At 41.6% G+C, this 21339-nt stretch overlaps 1 protein-coding gene across 1 annotated transcript in view; it reads right to left on the bottom strand.

The window, feature by feature from the left end:
* Positions 1-21339, bottom strand: part of mettl15 (methyltransferase 15, mitochondrial 12S rRNA N4-cytidine) — a 71418-nt gene that overhangs the window by 45130 nt on the left and 4949 nt on the right. The window lies entirely within an intron of this gene.

Below are 21339 nucleotides of genomic sequence, written 5' to 3'. Positions count from 1 at the left end.
GCAGAATATTTAAACAAAAGCAAGAAATGTCTCCTTTAAACATCCTGCTACACATGTAAAGAAATATGTATTTTAATGGTACGCAAGAAAAGCTATTAGCTTTTATTTTACCAAAAGGGGAACAAGCAGGGGCTCTCGTTAATGATCCTGGATGACAACCAGACTATAGTGAATTGAAACTTAATTAATCTAAAATAATATCATGACCAGCTGTGGTGAAGGTTCGAGACTATCAGTAGATCTTCCTTTTTTTCAGCTCAGGTGGATCATTTTTAACATTTTGTACATAAGTGTGCCACAATCGCTGTCCAAGGTGCTGATCTGGGGACAGACAGGGATGTGGGAGCTGCCACATTGTCCCTTAGGTTGGGTAAACTGGTGACACTGTGCTCGGGTGGCAGCAGAAATCAGCAGAAACATGTCAACAAAACTAAACATGAACATCAAACTTTGGCTTGATACCACCAGAGGAGAAGATGTATGTATGGTCATGATGGTGGACTGCATCTAAAATACAGATTCCTGAACAACACAATGATATGTGGTGATTATTTATCACTATTTATGGTCAGAGACACTGATGCCAAGCTAGAAGCCCTAATCACTCCAAATTTAACAGATAGTTGGGTTGTTGTCTGTCTTACTGGAATGACTACATTCAAGACTGTTGCTTTAACCCCCTTGCAAGCCCATGAAAATAGACTTTGCAACGTTATCCAAGTCCCTGGCGTTCATTCTAGATGTTATCAAAAACACCAGTCCCTCCCTAGCACCTTCCACCACATGATGTGTTGCTCAATTTTGCAGTGATCTTGCATCAAATGAATCTGAACTGACAGAAGTGACGGTGACAACAACCATGCCGATTTTGATCTTGAATGATCCACCCATGCTCAGTATCTTAAAACACCAAACGTGCACTGTAGCAGCCCAGGATGGCTGAAAAAAAAAAATAAACGCTAGTCCGGGAAAACAACAGCTCCTCTGCCATTACACATTGGATTACTTATTTTTTGGATGTCATCTTTTTGAAACTTTATGGATTAATGGTTTTAAGGTGAGTAGTTTTACAGCTTCATGAACGGCTGCTGATGTATGATGAAGTGTCGAGTGATTTTGTAACCTCCCCTCACTCGACTCACCTCAAGTCAAACGCCACAACATCCTCACCCCCCCACATTTTCTTCTCTTTCCTTCTCTTTTATATACTCTTTTTTCCCTCCCCACCACTTTCAGATAATTCATGCCAGCACTGCCTTTGATCTACGGTTACATTTGTTGTATTTTTCAATAAAAATCTGACTGCAAAGAGGAAACCCCCGGTCCCTGTCCTCCTCTACATAAAGCTCATAAAGCCCATGTCAAGCATCCGCCCACTTCGAGGAGTCCTGAGACTGGCTCTTACACCACGGTGGTGATGAGGACATCCCTGGAGAAACAGGGATAGCAGGCACTTGTATCTTCTGTGAAACTATGAGCCAATAACTCAATGTTTACTGTACGTGGGCAATCCGAACGATTAGTCTTTCTGCTGCTTTATGGGCTGCTTGCGTTCTGAAAAAGTAATCTGAAAGTAATTGCATTTAAAAAATGATGAATTCACGGAGCTTCTCGCAGAACTATTTTGATAAAGCATTAGATTTTCTGTTAAAATTAAAACAGTGTTTAATGTGCATACAATAGCAACTTTAAAATCTAATGTGGAGCATTATTAAATGTGTGAGTTTCAGTATCGTTTGGGGCCACTGCATGACCAAAACATCCTGGCTGCAGAGGATTATCAGCTGCACTGTGAGGTCATCACATTATCAAGCGACAATCTGTGTGTCAAACTGATGTCGATGTGGCATTTTTATTTACCTTGCAAGTTCTGAACCTTTGCAAATAAAGTGATTTTACAGGGGATAGTGGAGCATTGTGGGGATCTGATTTGGAGGCAATGAGTGACAGCTGGGAAAGAACTGATTGGACACTGAAAGAAATGGAAAGGGAGGGACCTCTACTGTGTGCATGAGTCATCACTCTCCACCCCCACCCCCCAGCCAAACTGTCTGTTTTTGTCTTGCAGGTTGGAGATTTTTACTGAGCTACATTTTCTCTGCTGGAAAGATTCATTTTTGCATAAAAACTGAATGCAGACTTTAACAAGCAAATTATTTGTGCGTAACATCGTGAGTCAAATTTGCAGGTGCATTACAACAAATATCCAGTGACTGTTAAAAAGAAATCCTAGATATAAATATATGTGTTTAATTATAACCCGGTTAATGTTACGGTTTATTGCAGCAGTGTTGTACATCAGGGAGCTGCTGAGTCTGCTAAAACAAAGAGACTGAAACACATTTTCGACATGTTCCTATATCAGCATGTCTGGCTCAAACTGTGAGGATTTAATACCTAAAAATGTATGAAAAACAACCTAATGTACAGAACAGATTCTTCTATATACTCAGCATTGTGGCTGCAGGATACACGTCCTTACATCAGCAGACTACAGCCTCTGTAGCTGTGGGAGACAGTCGTTAATGATAATCAAATTAATGTTTCCCACAGTCTAACAGGTTAGTTTGGGGTTGACAACGAGGGCAGGAGGGTTACGATGTGGGAAATCCTCCTCATTACTTTGATTGGACTATTAAAATCCCAATTGTCACAACTGAGCTGGTTTTTAAATGCGGTGGTGGAAAGTAACTGAGTACATTTATTCGAGTACTGTACTTAAATACAATTTCCAGGTACTTGTATTTACTTTCTCTGCTGCTTCATATATTAACTTGATAGCTTCAGTTATTGGTTACTTTGCAGTTCAGTTCAGTTTATTAAAAAATAAATCAACTGCTAAATTATGATGTATTATTATAGATGAAGCTATCCAGCAGTATATAAAGTAATTGCAATGATCTCCACCTTTACCAGCTGCAACATTAAAGTGATGTACACATTAATGCATCAGTAATTGTAACCCAGTCAACACACTCTCACTCCCAACTTGTCAAATACGGACACCTGGTCAGTGGCTCTACACCGCAAACTATGACACTCTAGGTCAGTGGTTCCCAACTGATGGGTCGCAGTCCAAAAGATGGTCGCATGTCCATTCTGAATGGACCGCAGTGACTCACCAATGTGTCAAGTTCGTAAAAAAAAAAAATCAAGCTTTATTTTGAAGTACAGTGAATTTCCGGCACAGAACTTTTATTTTGAAGTGCTGTTTCCTGCTGTAGAGTGAGTGACTAACAGACAGCTCCTTGACAGAGACAGCAAACTAATTGGACGACGACATGGCCAAACGCAAGTATGACACTGAATATATTAAACTGTGTGGACCTTGAACTAATGACGAAGGAGAAATCTGAACCTCTGGCTGGACCAGTTGGGAACCACTGCTCTGGGTACCCCTCCAGCATCAGTTTTGGACGCTGCAGGGATGGTGTATAAATTTATGCTTGTTACATGCTTTGCGTCTTCTCAAAATAAACTTAAGTTTTCACAAGAATTGTACAGCTTCCGCTCATTAAATGCATACAGTCTCTTTCTAAAATAAACTTAAGACTGTTGCTTTCAGGTTTACGTCCCTCAGTTTAGGCAACAAAAGCATGTGGTTGGATTTAGAAGATATCATGGCTTGGCTTAAAATAACTACATTTGTTACTGACGTCATGTGACATATGTCACTAGCATAGTATGCTACACATACTAGCACACTCTGGAAATGAACAGCGGTCTCCTAGGTTAAAGTTTGTTTGGCCCATCCACCCTCTTCACACTACAGCAGATGCTCACCGCATCAAAAAAATGACGTTGCCCAGTGCGTCTTATATCACCACTAAAGGGTGCCTTGGTGCATCGGTATCTGACGCCATGGGCCACTAACCGAGCACTGGCTTTAAGTACATTTTGATGCCAATAATTTTGTAATTTTACTTGTAACTGAGTATTTTACCTTGTGGTGTTGCTACTTTTACTCAAGTAAAAGATCTGAGTACTTCTTCTACCCCTGTGTAAATATACAAGAAGACTATATTTCTGCATTTTATTTGACATTTTCTGCAACAAACTCAGACATTATTTCATTCTATTAGTAAAAAGCCAAAGAGAAGCTTTGGCAAACATACAGCTGCAATATTAAAGTCCTCCTCCACACAAAAATCTGTTTTGTTTATTGTTTCTTCTCTTGGATGTTTGAGCTCCACTGTGCAGAATGACGTATGTGCAGAGTTTGACACTAGAAGGTTGTTTTCATGGTTATCTGCTGAAGAGAAAAGTGTCTGTGTGCCCACTTTAAATCAGAGTTTAACATGCCTACATATGAACATGATTATGTGACGTCACAACTGCTTAGGAAGCCAATAGTGGTCTAGTATTCAACTTACACAAGTGTGATGTGAAAATATGAATCCTCCAATGCGCAATGAGACTGGACTTTTTAGTGAGGTGGGGGACAACTTAACATCTTAAAAATATTCGAATATTCATAGATTCTGGGTTTTCTAATGAGGGAGAAGGAGTAGATGTAATTTTAAGAATTTTGCCATACATAATTGAATCTTTTTTTCTTGTAGAAAATTCATAACAGACATAAATTATTGTTGAACGCAGAGTATTTTCATGTCTTGAGACATGTCTGGAGGGGATCTTTAGGAAGACCAATATGCTCCTACAAATCACAAATATGTTAGGCTTGATGAGGCTCTGAGGCTGACCAGGAAGCTGCTCCCATTATGCAATTGGACAAAAATAAGGTGGAGGTACAGTGGAGGTACAAAGCCTTCCTGTTTTAAAGACATAATGCAGCAATTATCAGTTACTGTTTGTGAACATCACAAGTGAAAGTTAAAGCGAAAGTGAAAGCCAACCCCCAGTTGACTCTCGTTTAGCCTCGCTATATTTGCGCTATTTCGGTGTCTGCAATTTTTGTAACAACCTTTTTAAACACTGTGCCCAGGAATGTCCTCAACATAGCAGAAATTACAAGAAAATAAGAAAATTACTTACACTGCCTTTACACAACAAGGGACACAGCAACAGGCTACAAGTCATTTTCAGTGGAAGCTGGTGACATGAAGCAACAAACTGATGCCCTGACGCTTGTCAATGCTAACAGGCTTTACACGCTACAAACGAAAGTTGAGCTGGCCTCAAATTTTGTCAGCGCTCCAATGATGCGATAAAGCAATAACCAACCATGATTTGTTTTTAACTATAATGGTGTGTTATTTAGCTAAGTTAGCTGATGCTATGCTAGCTTTGTGTGCACTGTGGTGCACCTGAATGCACACAGTTGGGTGGAGAAATGTGATGTTAAACTCAATATGCATAGATATGTTTATGATCAAATACAAACCTTAGATGATGTTCAGTTGAGTTGTGGGTTAAAGACAATATGCACAACCTGGTCTCATCAGGAAACGCTGTATCACCCCTCTACTGCCCTGTGCGTCACTGCCTCTAGCTGTGGCACTGAATGTAAACACAGTCCATTTTAAGCAGTTTGAATGCTCTCATCTCAAAAAAAAGATGGATGGCACAACAGCTCCCCAGAAGTGAGGCCAAAACATCTTTGCCCCCTGCTGGCTGGCTGCAGTGTAGGTCATAAACCCCACCCCATCGATTTTAGGATTTTAGCAGTTGGGACATGGACCAAATGAAAAAACGTCGAATAAAAATTTCCCAAAGACGGTTTCTGTCATTTAAGGTAGTTCTTATCATGCTGCTGTGAAGTGTCTGTTTTTCTGATAAGTTTGTTTTTTAATAAGTTATTTGATGCTTTGAGCAGGGGGTATGATGTCATGACTGACAGCTGTTTGTGCCAATCAATGTGTTCACAATCAATGGCACTACTCGCGACTGGGACGAATGGGTATATGGGTGGGAACTTGATACCGCGGTTCCACTTCCCAACCGCTACTACGCAGACTCTGACTCCAAAAAGCACAAGATGCCAGCAGCTGCATCCAAAATATTTTGACTTCATTTTGGACAGTGGGAGGAAGTGGAGATGCGTCATCCATCTTTGTATACACTCTATGGTCTCAACTGAAAACAGAAACTTCTTGTTTTCAGTCTGGTTGTCTGACCTCATACGCTGTTTTTCTGACATGCCTACAAATGTGTCATTGTTAAAACATGAAATATAGACTGCTAACTTCCAGTGGATAGGAAACGCCACAAACTGTGACGGAAATGCCAAAAGGCTATTTCTTTGTTTTAACAGGAAACAAAAATTAAGGTCAAATATGATGCGGTGGATCTATTCAAAATGATTACATGCTTCATTGCTCTTCTTCACTGCTCTGAAAGATTTCTCCTCACTGTGACACTACTGTCAATACAGTGGGCCAAGGAAACAATGCAAACTATAGAAAGCCCGAGAGAAAGCAGGAGTGAAACTGAAAAGAGGGGGTGGAATCATCTAACTATATTCACAAAATGTAAAGAAGCATCAGGAAAGATGGCTTCCTCTCCTGAAGGTGAATTTCATGGTACTAAAGGAAGACAAAAGAAGAACAGGGCCAAGTCCATTAGGGAGTGCAAAGAAGAGTCAAGCTAAATGAAGGCTTCGTTGTTGAAGGCATGGTAATAGGGAAAAGACTTCTAGAGGCATTTAAGAAGATGCTTCCAGTAGTTTGAAGACTGGGTTGACAATACAATATGTAATGAAAGGAACTGGGGAAGTGGGTGGGGGCAATGGAGGTGGCATGGTGGAGGGGGTGGTGCAGTACTATGCAGTGATTTTTGATAGTTGCCGTGGGCCTTTCCATGATATTATCATCAGAACACAATGTTTTGTACTCATAGTGCCTGTTAAAAAGAGGTGGAGATTAAATGAAAAATGTATTTTATATCACATCCCAAGCATTTTGTGCACCTTTCATTTCATTCATTCATTCATTCATTCATTTACCGTAACCACTTATCCTGTTAGGGGTCGTGGGAGGGCTGGAGCCTATCCCAGCTGACATTAGGCGAGAGGCGGCGTCCACCCTGGACAGATTGCCAGACTATCACAGGGCTGACACATAGAGACAGACAACCATTCACACTCACATTCACACCTATGGCCAATTTAGAGTCACCAATTAACCTGCATGTCTTTGGACTGTGGGAGGAAGCCGGAGCGCCTGGAGAAATCCCACGCTGACACGGGGAGAACACGCAGACTCTGCACAGAAGGGCTCCCCCACCCTGGGTATCAAACCCCCCAACCCAGAGTTCAACCCAGGAACCCTTTTGCCTTAAGGCGACAATGCTAACCACTGCATCACCGTGCTGTCCATTGTTTGTGTGCACCTATTTAACAATATTTGCCTCCCCTCCAAAAAAATACAAAAAATAAAATCCAATCGTAGCCTTATATCAAAATCCAATCATGTTTTCTTTTTGTTAAACAAAATGTGCACCAACCAATTTCAACCAATAACCATGACATACACCCATCAATCCATGTGCAACTGTCAGCCACACAGAGCTAAGACTAACTTAGCTAGCTAGCAACAGCATGCTACATTTATTCTGAGGTAAGGTATTGAGGTAATTGGTACATGTGACAGCTCCAGTTTATGTGCTAGGCATTTAACAGTGGACTGCTAACGTTACACGGAGCATGCAACAGATTTTGTCAGAGTTATATCCTGCCTGCCTGTTTTACTCAAAAAATGCATAACAATACTAAAGCTAGACGGTCCTCTGAACTCTGAAGGCCCCAGAATGTATCATATACTGATTGCGATAGTGTCAAAGACGTTCCCATTCGTTCCTACAAATCAGACATGCAGGCAGCAATTCAGAGATCTACACTCGGGCTCTCACGGTATTAATGTTTAACAGTTGACAAATTTCAACAAATTTCACACAGTCCCACAGTCCATACCTGAGCTGGCACAGAACTGAAGTTTGTAAAGGTGGAAATGACCAACGGTCAGACTTTGAGCTGCCACTCAGACAAATGATCATCAGCCAGCCCCGAGCTTTCAATCTCTGACATCAGTCCTTTTACCCTTTGGGGAGTAATGGTCAGTCTCAGGAGCCTTGGGCTGCCTGGAGGGAACATAAGCTTGTATGTGAGTGGTGCCTTTCAGCGGGATGCTGCTGATACAGTGAAGCGGAAATTTACTACATCAAGCACTGCTGCCAGTGTGCATATATTTCCTTCAGGTGCTCATCAGCAAGAGGTGAAGGTGTTGTGAGCCAAAGCACATCTGGCCTCTGAAGCATAAAGTTTACAGAGTACTGACCAGAGGATGAGGCAAGCCTCGCAGGAGTTAATGTTAGAAGTGATGCTATAATCCAAAAAGAAAGGCTTTCCCTCAAATGCTTCAGAAGGAAGAAGATTGTGCTCATCATTGTTTCCCGTTTTAAGCAAGGTGTCTGCCATTTAGTTCATATAAAATCAGCTGAGCCCGAGCAGGGACACTCCAACACTGTGGACGAGGACATGGTGTAGGAATAGTGAGAAGGGAGCGAGGAAATTTCTGCTACTGGTTTAGGTCAGTAGTGTCATGTAGTGTCGAGCGGACATGCTCTTCCCTGCCAAATTAGTCAGGAAACAGAGTAGGCAAGGAGTGGGAGCACTCCAGCTGAGAACAACAGCACTTCATCTGGATGCTGCTGGGAATATAGATAATGTTGGTTACACAGATAAGGTCACCGCTACTGACTTTTATCAGAAAAGGTGCAACAGCGCTTTAAAGATCATTTAGATGCAGGAACACATGCTGAGAGAGACCACAAAGAGAAACCACACCTGTTTTAAATTACTTTCACTTTAAAGTGGCCGCAAGACCCCCAGTGTCAACGACGATCATTTTCCCCAGGTACAGAGTAGAATTAACCCGTTTGCATGTAACTTGCATGTATTCAGCTGGACAATGCAGAACCTTGCCATGACACTGCAGTTGAGTCAGGGGCCCATTTCATCACATGTGCACGCGCGATTTATCATTTCCTCCCGCAAATTTTGACCTGTTTCAACTTCTAATACAAACGCCATATTTTCAGCTCACACCAGGTGAAAACCGTTTCTGAAACTTGACACTGCCACAGCTTGTGATCTGTGCGTAAGCAGTGCTCACAAATCGCTTTTGTGAAATGGGCCGCACCTTTGATGACATTGTACAAAAAGCAAGTGTGTGCTGTCTAGTGTTTGCTGTTCAAGACACTTGCATATACATCACATGCGCTTCACCACACATCTGTAGTGTTCACCATATTGCAGTTTGGTAGCAGCGCTGTGTGGCTGGGCTTGCAAAATGAGATCGTTGTTAAAACACAATTTTGTCGAACATGACAAACCCTTTACTGCAGCTAGGTATAAGAAATTACTTTTTCAGTGATTGGGCGTCAAACTCGGGCCCCTGACACACCAAGCCAAACAGTCAGCCGTCAGTCAACAGTGGGCTGTTGGTCAGTGTCTGTCGCCCTAGTTTTTGTCGTGTTTCCTGCACCGTTGGCACCAGTCGACCCTTGTCGGCTTTTTGTCGGCCGATTCAGCATGTTGAATCAGCGTCAGACAATGGATCTGGCAGTTAAGCTCAGTGCATGAGATGAGAAACGGAAGTGAGGGAAGCAAACAAATGGCTAAAGCCAAGACGGCGTGAGATCGAAACTTAGGTTAGATTATTCTTTTAAGCTCTTTAGCATAAATGGTTTGTGATAGTTTGTATCATTGTTCACAAGAGCACGGTAAATGTCCTTTGCTCTTTCAACATCAGGTTGTGCTGTTAATGTGCTAAATGGCTAACTAGCGTCTTGAATCCGTCCTGTCAGTCTTCCCGTTCCCCTTTTTTAAATGATGCAGACTACAGAATACAGACTACCATCGCCTGCTGGTATCGAGAGTTGTATCGTTTCAAGAAGGCGCAGTACAAACAGGCTAGTTGGCCATTGGCTGTAGTCTTTGTGGTATGTTTAAGTGTAACTTTTGGACCAAGACACAGGTGACATGAGGCTACGCAACAGTCGGCCTTTGTCGCCACTGGTTATTTGATGTCAGTTTGGTGTGTTTGGGCCTTTAGTTACAACAAGTTGTAAAATTCACATTCATCACAGGCATCATTCACACGCATCAGATGATCACGCTGCATGGCGTTACTTCGGATGCTCTCTGTCCACAATGGATCCATTAAGTATGGAACTCCGTCATGTCATGTAAATAAATCAGACTAAGGTCGGTGAGTACATACAGTACTTCCTCATTATTCATACTCACAACAATACTATCACAGGTAACTTAAAGATATTGTTGTAGCTTCTGTACTATATCATACCACCATTTCCACTTTGTCAACCAGGCTAGCTCTGCTGAGCACCCTCTACAATTCTTAACAGAAACGTTCATCTCCTTGGCGATCTCTGTCCAGGCAGATGCCGACTTATTTAGGTGTTTGTAGTGAAATAAGGAGGTATTGTGTAGGTAAGACCTCATTTCGACCTCGTGAACCAGCCATTCTTCGTCCACTGCAGCGCTTTTAACACAAATGACAGGAATAAAAATAGAAATGGAGCATCCAACAAAAGTTCAGCTCAAAATGGCGCGCCGCATCGCACTGCATTGTGCAGCATTGCTCGCTGGCAGTTTGGACAGTTCAATAGAAAACAATGCAGTCAAACTGATTTAGTCGTTGACATTGACTCCCAGTGCATCCAGAACACTAAAATGTCTAAACATTTGTGACAGATCACCCTTTCTGCACATTTTCACAGTCGAATACTCTGACTAGAAGTGTAACCTTTTGTTAAAACTAGAATCAATCAGAAAAATAAGAATTAAAATCCCAATCCATATCTACCTAAACACTAACAGTGATAAACAGTAACTAGACTACGTGATGAATGTTTTGTTATATAATTATCCTGAACATATTTAAAAGAAAGACCACTGAGATAATGCAGTTGGACCTCACACAAACACCAATTGAAGATGTGTTGCAGGAATGAGTCATCTAAATCCAGCTGTCCACAGGGCATGTATCTGATTAGCATACCCACACTCACACACCAGGAACAAATGTAAATATTGCAATAAAACCTGCTCTAATAGTATCAATTCGGCATCGAGGATGGCTCCCAGTTTATTTTTTTACTGAGTTAAGCAATATTGGACGCATGTGAGTATAGAGTTATACAATTTCAATAATTGTTATTAAAGCTACATGCAAATATAACTCTCAGTAATTGATGCTGTAGCAGCACTCTGCTCCAGTTTACCCCTGTGCTGTGCTGTTATTTGATGTTATGTGCATGCATCAGTTGTAAAGAGATTTCTCCCCCTCTTTCTCTAACACACACACACACACACACCACACACACACGCACACACAGTCAATGTTGTTATGGCAAATTCAATCAAACATTAATAAAGTGCAACATTTGGGAAAGTATTTACTTTTAGAGGAGCATTTAAGGTTTATTGGACAATATACTGCAGTACTGTAAGCTGTGTGAGAGCTCTGTAACAAAACTGGAAAGGTGAACAAATATAGTTTGGAGGTGTACTTGAGCGAAGCTATGATAGCCTCCATCTGCTCAGGTAGGCACAGGACTGTTTGCTTTATTTGTTTAAGTTGTTGTTCAAGTGAACCTGAAGCTGAAGAATGTGCGATGAGATGAAAGGGCCAAAACAACTCTACAGGACAGTGCGGTGAAGCACCCACAAAGGGGTTGTCTGCTCAGCAAGGCTGAACGATTTGGCGCTCTGTAGACTGAGGCACCCCATTTGGCTAATGAAGTCCCAGACTGTCTTCACACCACACCCCCACCCACCGCTCCACTATGAAATGTTCTACTCATGAAAGTAATGAGGCAGGGAGGGAGAAAGACTCTTCTGGCCACTGATAACCTCAGACTAAACTTGCAACCTTACGAGACAAGGGCCTAATATCTGGCCGTCAATCAGCCCCAGCATCCCTGGCTGGAGTGTTTAATTACAAGGATCAATTATTTACCAGCCTCCTCTTTCACTACTCAGTGCTCCCAAAAAAGGAGTGTAAAGAAAAAAAAACAGAAAAAACCCATTAAAGACTGAGAAAAGATTGTGGTGGTAAATTTACGACCAAGAAAAAATAAGCTCCTTGTACCAGATAACACAAATATTGTTAATTCTGCGCCTTTATATGACAAATGAGTTTGTTTGTGCCGTTACGCCTTTGCAAAGAACAAGAACACAAAACAACTTCAATATGTGTTGTCAGATTAATAGAAATAAAATGTCATTCCTGAGCATGTGCAACTCTCTACAATTAAACACAACATTTTACTACCTATAAAAACACTTAGAGTTGAAATTGAAAATAAAAATAAAAGGCTACAATAAACTTTTGGGTGCATGTTCATTTACAACAGCAACAAAACTAAAACCACTGCATGCCTTAAGAGACAGTGACTGAGAAACTGTGTAAAATTCTTTCATAAAAACAAATTAAACTGCATTTAAAGAAGCCTGTCTTATTAAAGTTAAGAAGTTATTTGCAAAAAAACAAAGATGCAAAGACAACATCTTCAGGGTTACCGAACTCCCTGTACTTCATATTTAGTTCTAAAGCCATTTCTTGACTTCAGCTGCACGGCCCCAAACAGCAACTGCGAGGCTTTTAACTAATTTGAAGAGACAAGATCATATTACCCCTTTGCTTGTATTCACAACAGCGCTTCACCTGTCTGATGCTGAGGATATAACACAAACGCTGCTCACGAAAAAAGGACCTTTTATCTGAAATAGAGTACATTTCAAATGCTGCCGCCCATGCACAATCAGAAAGAGAGTGTATATCACACATATTTAAATTACCTTCAACTGTTGCCTGCCACTTTTACAGCAGAGGTTTTATAGATTGTATATTAGGTTTCTAAATAGCCTTGCACAATAGTACTCCCTGTGCTGGAGACTTAGAGGCTCATTTCTCACCTCAGCTGGCCCAAAATTCGGCTGTAAGTCTTCAAGCTAATTTAAAGAGACAAGATCATATTAACTCTATCTATTCCCCTCTTTACAAGCTGGTACACTCAGTACCCGGCAAAAGATTATCCTCTGCTGACATCAGCACTCTGATAGGGGACACATTTGAAGATATGCTGGATTAAGTTGCATCAAACATTCATGCCTTTTTTCCGTGAGCTACAAATTCCACATCAAAACGCATGTAATGTAAAAACATTCAAATGACAGATAAAACAGATGGTAACTACTTTTCTATGTCACTCAGCCGTACACTACTCCTAGTTAGTGTTTTATCTTGCATCTAAAAATGCAAAAAAAGAAAAAAACATTGAGAGGCAGCAGCTGGTGGAGTGTTTTGTGGTCATCTATCCATAGAACAGAGTGTCTCTTCATGTGTCCGAATTACAGCCAGCCAAATAACCCAAATAACAGGGGGAGTGAAAAATGCAGCACTCAACTCAGTCTGCTGTGGTTCAGGCCCTTAACAAGCTACAACACCTGTGATTTGTGGTTTTCCTGTTTTGCTGTATTTTTGTGCTAGATTTCCATTGTCATCATGAGACTAGCCTGGTTTGTGCTATTTATGGCGTGCGAGCTCCACATCGGCGACCACCTGCTTTCCACGTAAGCTGGCATTAATGCTTCTGTTACTTTCATGACGGCCCCAGACTTCTGGGTTCCAGTGCTTTGGTGGTCCTGAGAAAAGTAAGGAGTTTCTCCATACTATTGTTGCCTTTGGATTTGCTTAGATTAAAGATGCATGACCTGAATTAAATTATCATGTCATCCTAATGTAATTTCACACTGAACAAGCGTTAAACAGAAACTAATGACTATAAGTAGGATGAAGTGTGTGTGTGTAAACTCTAAATGACTGATGCTCACATTTCAAAAACATAGTTATATAAATGGCAACAAAAATTATACTTAAACTCAAATTATACGCTATAGAACAAAGTCATTCATTTAACATCAATATATCATAAAGCCTGTAATTGTCAGGAATAATAAACTCCTGCCACATCATTATCATCATAAGTAACCAGTAGTTACTATTTGTCTAACTCTGCTTAAAAAAATTGTTGATTGTTGAAAGACTGTGGTATTGATCCAAAAAAGTAGGTTTAACACTTATGGCCTCATTAATTCCACAAGGGGGAGTGTGTTGAGACTGAAATGTAAGAGTAGGCAGCTCATTTCTCCTTCTACAGCAGCACAGGGTTTTTCCCCTGGACTCTCAGCTGATGGCTCATTAATCTATTCTAGAGGAGGTCCCCTACGCAAGCAGCCTGCGCCAGTGGAGGACTCCTCATGCTTCGCCCTTTACAGCACAATTCTTTTACTTAATCATGAGTAAGTGACCATGAGTGAGCTGGTTTCACAGAAGTTTATAACAATGGAAGCCTAAACTTAACAAAATGTGGTTGTATTATTGTTGCTTCAATGACTGACAGAGTTTAAAAACTCTATTTAAACTGTGTTTTGTTTTGTTTTTTCAAATACAATTGAATTAAATTCAATGACTTGCTGTAGTTTAGAGGAGCTGCTGGTTCTGCTAATTCCAGTGAGCATCAACACCACAGTGTGCAGCTCTGTACACCCTCTGGCTCATTGTCTTAGTTTGGCAGACTGTCAGTAGTCACTCCCAGGTCTCAACTGCAAACATATCAGGTAGCAATTAAAAAAACAAATTATTTAAATGACTGGTACAATATCAAAATAAAATTTTATCACAAAGTGAGTTTTATTTATGTGGCTGAAATATAACATTGTACCACTACTCACCAAAGTAACTGTTAAGATCATAGGAGTTGTAAGCCATTGGTTTATCCAGATTAGCTACTACTTTATTTCAAGGTAGAACCAGAAGTGAGTCCAGAGGTGAGCAGTTACTTTAGCTAATAATCCCTCACTGTGCAACAAACTTGTGCAACACCCAACTATGACAAGTAGGTCAAAGATGAACCAGGAAGTCAGTCCGTAAACGTCACCGATCATTGATGTATTGAGATCTGGATACAGAGTCGGAGGCGGGGCCACATTCATTCCTAGGAAGTTGCCTAGTGAAATTACCTGGATCTTCTGCTCTGCTTCCGCACTGTGGGACCCACAGAGTAGGTGCACGGCAGACTTTCAATGGCCTAGTCGCTAATTTCCACGTTAGTGCTCTGACTTCAAGATGGAGATAAAATGATTTAATTGCGCAGCTCTTCTAAACTTTAAAATGTTTTCTAACATAATAGATCAAACCTCGATAGTGAAATGAGTTATTTCACCAGGGTTATGGCACTCGACAATTGTTTCCACTTATTTATAAATGTCTGTTTCACAGTGCAAGTCTATGGGAAAAAGACTTTTTTCGGCTAATGGCATCATGTAACGGACCAGGAAGTTGTAATTGCATAGCTCGGCGCTGTTCTTGTGGGCTTGGCACGGAGAAGTGGATACAGCTAGAAAGCAGGGCTCCATTTATTTCTATGAAAGTTGCTCAGTGAGGCTAAAAACCAAAAATGTTCCAATTCTGGGTGTAAAATTACCTGGATCTTCTGCTCTGCTTCCGCACTGTGGGGCCCATAGAGCAGATGCACTATAGACTTTCACTGGCCAAGCAGCTAACTTGAATGATTTAATCGCGCAGCTCCTGAATAGATCAAACCTCAATAGTGAAATTAGTCATAAAGTCAGTCAAAAAGTTGTCCCCACTTATTTACAGATGTCTCTTTCACAATGCAAGTCTATGGGGAAAAAGACTTTTTGATTAATGGCACCATGTGACAGACCAGGAAGTTGTAATTACATAGCTGAGCACTGTTCTTGGAGGTTTGACATGGATGTATAAAGAGAAGTGGATACAGCATTGGAGGCAGGGCTCCATTAACTCCTATGAAAGTTGCTCAGTGAAGCTTGAAGCCCAAAAAGTTGGATTTATGGGTATAAAATTACCTGGAACATCCTCATCCATGGGCCCATAGAGCAAATGTGCTAGTGCTTCCTTTAACCCCGCCTTCCAGCAGCTCATCCTGCTCCTCCTCCCTAATAAGGGCCATTTAAGTATTTCTACTGGGACGTTGACGTACCAGAAGCTGTAATTCCACATTTTGGCCACTATGTCACATGGTTTCACAGCCCTGAGCTGTTCCTGGAGGCTTGGAAAACTGTGATGGATGTTTACAATGGACAGTTTGAGTATTGCATTTACAGTCTGCCTGCATTTTCTCTCACAATTAAGTTCAGCTAACTTGGGCCTGTGTTTACCAGTGTTTGTATTGTCAACAGAAACTATGATGAAAAATATTTGTTGACAACCTTTTTTTCCCCGTGATGAAAATAGGGCAAAAACTTAATTGAAAGAAACCACTTAAACTGAGAACTACGATGACACGGGTAGTTTGGTAAACCATCTAAATCTTCCTCTAGACGCTCCCTAAATGAATATCACTACGTCATGCGACACTGTAGCCTCTCCTCTTGAGCTAAACCCTGACAATGGACTGCAATTCAACGACAACGAGAATGAATCCAGCTTCTGAATGATTTGCTGCTCTGGAGTGGAGAGCACAGGGAGATGTGGTAATGCTAGGTGAGTAGCAATGACAGACAGAGAGCAGTTCTGCCAGAGTTTAGCAATGACAGCTGGACTTATTGAGGACAGTCCGTCTGTTGTATTACTGCAGAGCAGTGTCATGGACACTGTGTGTGTGTGTGAGTCTGTGCCTGTGTGTGTCTGTGAGAACAAGTAAATAGTGCCTTTAAAACTAGCCTCGCTACAGACAAGAATGGCACCTGTAACCATGGTAACTCTACACAACAAAGATGGCAACAGCTGGAGCCTCAAAATGCTCAAAAGACATGAAAATGAAACCCTGCTCCATCCCAGGAACTGTCAAAAACAACAAAAATCAAATTTCCTGAATACACCGCTACAAAGTCCCTTCTTCATGCCGCCTTTGCATTTTTACACAGGACCAAACAATGTTCGCATCATGCCAATCCTGTGTATGATTTTAAACAGCATGCCACCATTGCAAAATCAAAACAGGCATGACGAGCGGGACATCTAACCCAACAGCATCGTCCTGTAGCGTAACATATAACATATGCATCGGTAGCACTTTATAAACAATAACAATGGCTTAACATGCCAAGAACAATCATTTACTTCCTTCGTTATATGGCAGCTAATGATGTCCTCTGCTAAGAGGGTAATGAGCTCCTGCGCCTCATTGTTTTATCAATTTGCAGACACTTTCTGCAAATGTCTTTCTTCTGTCAGTTAGCCGCTAACTACTATCAGCTACCTTTTAACTCTCCTGCGGTAGGTTGCACGCCTAACAGGTCATCAAAACGTCACACCCGTGCTGCCCATGATGTTGTCCCGCCACATGTCCTGTTTATACAGATGTCGTTTCAGCGCCGTCACTACCTCCACTCCTGGCTCACAGGCGAGACAAATCTGTCCCCCCGTTTCGTGCTCATACCTTTTATACAGAATGACGAGGCAACATAACAGCGTGATATTCCCGCCTTGAACAAGCAGTGTAAAAGGGGCTAATGACTCAAACATGGAGTGCAAACATACATGGAATAAAAGCATGTTCAACCTTTTCGTCTCGGTGAGAGAAAAGTTATTCTGTTTGGTGGTAAATGTCCCAACTACTTTTAACAAGACTAAGGCTGCATTAACATTACAGGGCTTGATGCTCAATTCTCAATTCTATTTCCATTTGTGAGACAGGCATTTGGGAAAAAGAAATGACACCGTGGTGCAAGTATTCATCTACTGAATGATTTGCTGCAAAGGTCAAATGACAATTAGTCAGATGTTGAGGGTGAGGGACAGCCAAGTCATAGCTCTATTAGCAGCTATTGCTAGTAGTTCTGCAGAGGTAGATGTGTGTGTGCAGGAGAGGGGTCCGAAGTGGTGGGTTGGGGTGACTGGTTTTACAGAGGAACAGTTCCTCCAAAAGTTTAGGATGTCCAGGCTATATTTCAATATCTCTGTCAGTGCCTAAAAGCAAGACTGTCATGGCAGGACTCAAAATGTAGGCAAGCATCCGACAGTTGGGCTCTATTGGTTGGCGAGTGCATGGGGCAGCTGTGGTACGACTAAAGCAGCATTTTGTAGTTTCAGCGAACCGCTCCAACACTGTATGGAGAATGACCTGCTGGCAATCTGTCTGACATGGAAAAACCATGGCAGTATGGGAAAAACATTTATGAATTCTGACATGACAGTTCTCACAGCAGTTGCATGGCCACATTTAGGACCACATATGAAAGTGGCCCAGAACCTGATTGGGAGAAATTGGATTTCTGTGTCCACACTACTCTGAAAAAGTCTGATCTGTATCACATTTGCTTGTAATGTTAATGTAGACTAAAGCTGAAAACACACTAGCGCCGCCACATCAAGTGCCGCCGCTAGCACACACTGGCCACGTCGTGCTGCAGCTCATCAACACACAGCCACTCAAAGTTATTACTACTTTTGCTGAAAGATCTGTACTTCCTCCACCAATGCTTTCGCTTAAAATCATGTGTGGACAGCCCTGAATTAAACTTGATTTCTCACCTGAAGAGCCAATCTCCAGACCTATGACTAGCGAGGCAATATCTCTTTGGCCATTGTCTTTATAATGACGGGATTGTGAGTTGTTTAGCTCTGGATATTTCTCAACCTCAACAACGAGTCTCTCCTTACCCAGTCTTCGTCACACACAAGACAGCAACAGCAATAAAATTCTCTATATACATCAATGGTGAGGAGAGGAGTCGAGCTACCATAGGAGCAGAGAAAAAGAGCTGCTGCAGAGAGGGAGTGGAGGGAAAAATGTATTTAATTCTGGGGTCGGCGAGGCTGGAAATAAGACAGTGGCGTGAAGTGCCACAGGGCAGTGGGTCCAGGAGTGCCGACTTGCTTCTAGCCGCCACCAGTGTGGGGTTGTACATTGAAAATAATATGGGCACTGCATTTGTCGACAGTGTGTTTTGGCTTTAAGAGTCTACAGCCAATTGTGGCTCTGTGAGGCTGCACTTAGCCACTGCAGTGATTTGAGCTAACTGCTAACATCAGAGTGCTAACATACTCACAGTGAAAATCACGATGATGATCCTCCAGGGAACATCATCCAGGAAATACAGCAACGTATATCTAAAATATTTCCTCATGGTGGCACTAGAATAGAAGTCAGATGATCACCAAAATCATTGGGAGTTTTGCACCAATCAGTCTGGTAGATGTTGAGATATTTTGCAGGACAAGCAATTCTATGAACTGCTGATTGTGCTAGATGAAAAGTCGGGGTTCATAGAAGATGCGTATTTATCGTGAGGGGGGCCATGAACACCTGTAAAAAATTTAATGGCAATCCAAGTTGTTGAGGTATTTCAATCCGGACAAAAGCGATAGACCAACTGAACGACATTACCATCCCTCGGGCCATGAAGCTCGCATGGCTTAAAATCATTCCCCAACTTAAGTTTTAAATCCCATTCAGTATACTGCTTCATACAGAAAGACAGTGAAACAATGAAGAAAACTTAATTGCATGGGACCTTTAAGTCAGTTAGTGGTGAGTGGTGTAGTTAATATATGCTTTTAATGAGGACATATGACAAACTGTTAATCCAGATCCAACAAGCGTGACGCAACAAACACCATTTGTAAAACTGTGAAATTACAGCCTGGTGTAAACTACCAGTGCAAATTAGCTACCTGTATACACATTTACAGTCAGACGTCCTGTGTGGGAGGCAGCAGGGCACTGAAAGGCTCCATTTACACACTTCAGTTTAACTGCAGTTTTTGCTCTGACACCCATCATCGCTTAAGTACTCATTCACATATACTCTGCTCCAGCTGACAAGAGCAATTACATTTTGGTGATTATTTTACAATAGCCAAATTATAAATCTCAGTGCCCTCAGTGATTTAAGTGGACATTTGTCTGATATCAGGTTGGGTTTTTTTCCTCCTCGCAGCCCTGATCTGTTGGTGTCACCATCACTTAACCACCACAGATTTGACTGCTTAAATGACAGCTCTGTCAGAGAGTCGTGTCAGGATTCAGATTTTTTTTAATGCCTGACTGAGACTGACAGAGCATGCGGCTGTCTCCACAGAGTCATAATTTAGCTATATGAATGTGTAATATGTGTCAGCACCTTAATAAGGTTGTAATGCTGCCGTGGCTGTAGCACCAGTGAAACTGCAACATTACATATGTGTCATCACTTAAGTAAATAAATTACCAGACATCTGCAGTGAAACAACACTTAAAACACGACTCCTGAATGTGACCATACAGCATTTCCACAGAGCGTCACACTGAGTGAGGTCTACAGCATGTACTCTGCAAAAAAACAAAATCTATCAAACTGTTTTTAATAGCATCTGATTGGCAAGCTGTCTTGGGACAGTTGGCAAATGGGCGGGCAGCGGAGGAGTTTAGAGGTGCTAAAGTTCAGGCAGGAGCGACGCAGCACCCTGTGTCCTGCCAACAGCCTTACAGTGGCGCAAATCCTGACTAAGTTGTTGACCCATGGCCCCCACCTGTCTTGACCATGCATTATATAGGGGGGGCATCACTTCCCCTCCTATGCTGCCTGCCACACCAGAAGGCTTTTGACTCATGCCCATCTGTCCTGGTAGTACATACATTAAGCGAAAGCCAAGCTGCTGGCACCCTGTTCGATTCATGTGTGCCTTTATAACAACAAGTTGTTGTACGGAGTGTGAACAGAATCTTTACCTTGGCAACAAACATCTCGGTGAAGAGAAAAATTACCAGTAGAGGTCATTTCTAATAGCTATCTCCAGACTGCAATGAGATACTATTGAGGTGTTATGATGCACACATTTGGAAAACAATTTCTCAACACTGGTGTTATTTAATTTTTTATCCGATTCAAAACCAAATAATATATTTGTTACTAAACTAATACAACAGCCCTGTGAAGATTATAATGTACACAGTTGTGGATGCTGTCGGGGAGGTGTAGATTCAGCTCTTTTAATTCAGCTGTACTTAGTGGTGGTGGTGTATCAAAACATGACATTGAAAGGTGTTTTAAATGTTCTGACACACTTTAGAGGAACAAAACATGAGAAACACCACTCAGTATGAGTTTGCATGCCTATGCCATTACCACAGCAACCGAGGCAGACCGTAAAACAATGCCCTAAAATAAAAATACAACCTAATCACTTGCTGATATCAGCAAGGGCAGTCAGTCCTTGAGATTCAGTTTAGACACATCACATTTGCCTACAGTCTGAACACATTGTAGGGAGCTTTTTAATGCAGAAATACATCAGTGGGTGAATGCTTTCTATTGGCAATAACAGTAATAAGAAAGAAGTAAAATTACACAATCGTTTTGGTTGGAATACTTTCACACAGCAC

The sequence above is a fragment of the Epinephelus lanceolatus genome, chromosome 2 (assembly GCF_041903045.1).
Source record: "Epinephelus lanceolatus isolate andai-2023 chromosome 2, ASM4190304v1, whole genome shotgun sequence".
Lineage (NCBI taxonomy): Eukaryota > Metazoa > Chordata > Actinopteri > Perciformes > Serranidae > Epinephelus > Epinephelus lanceolatus.
Note: the sequence above shows the minus strand (reverse complement) of the source record. Positions and strands in the feature narration are given on the sequence as shown.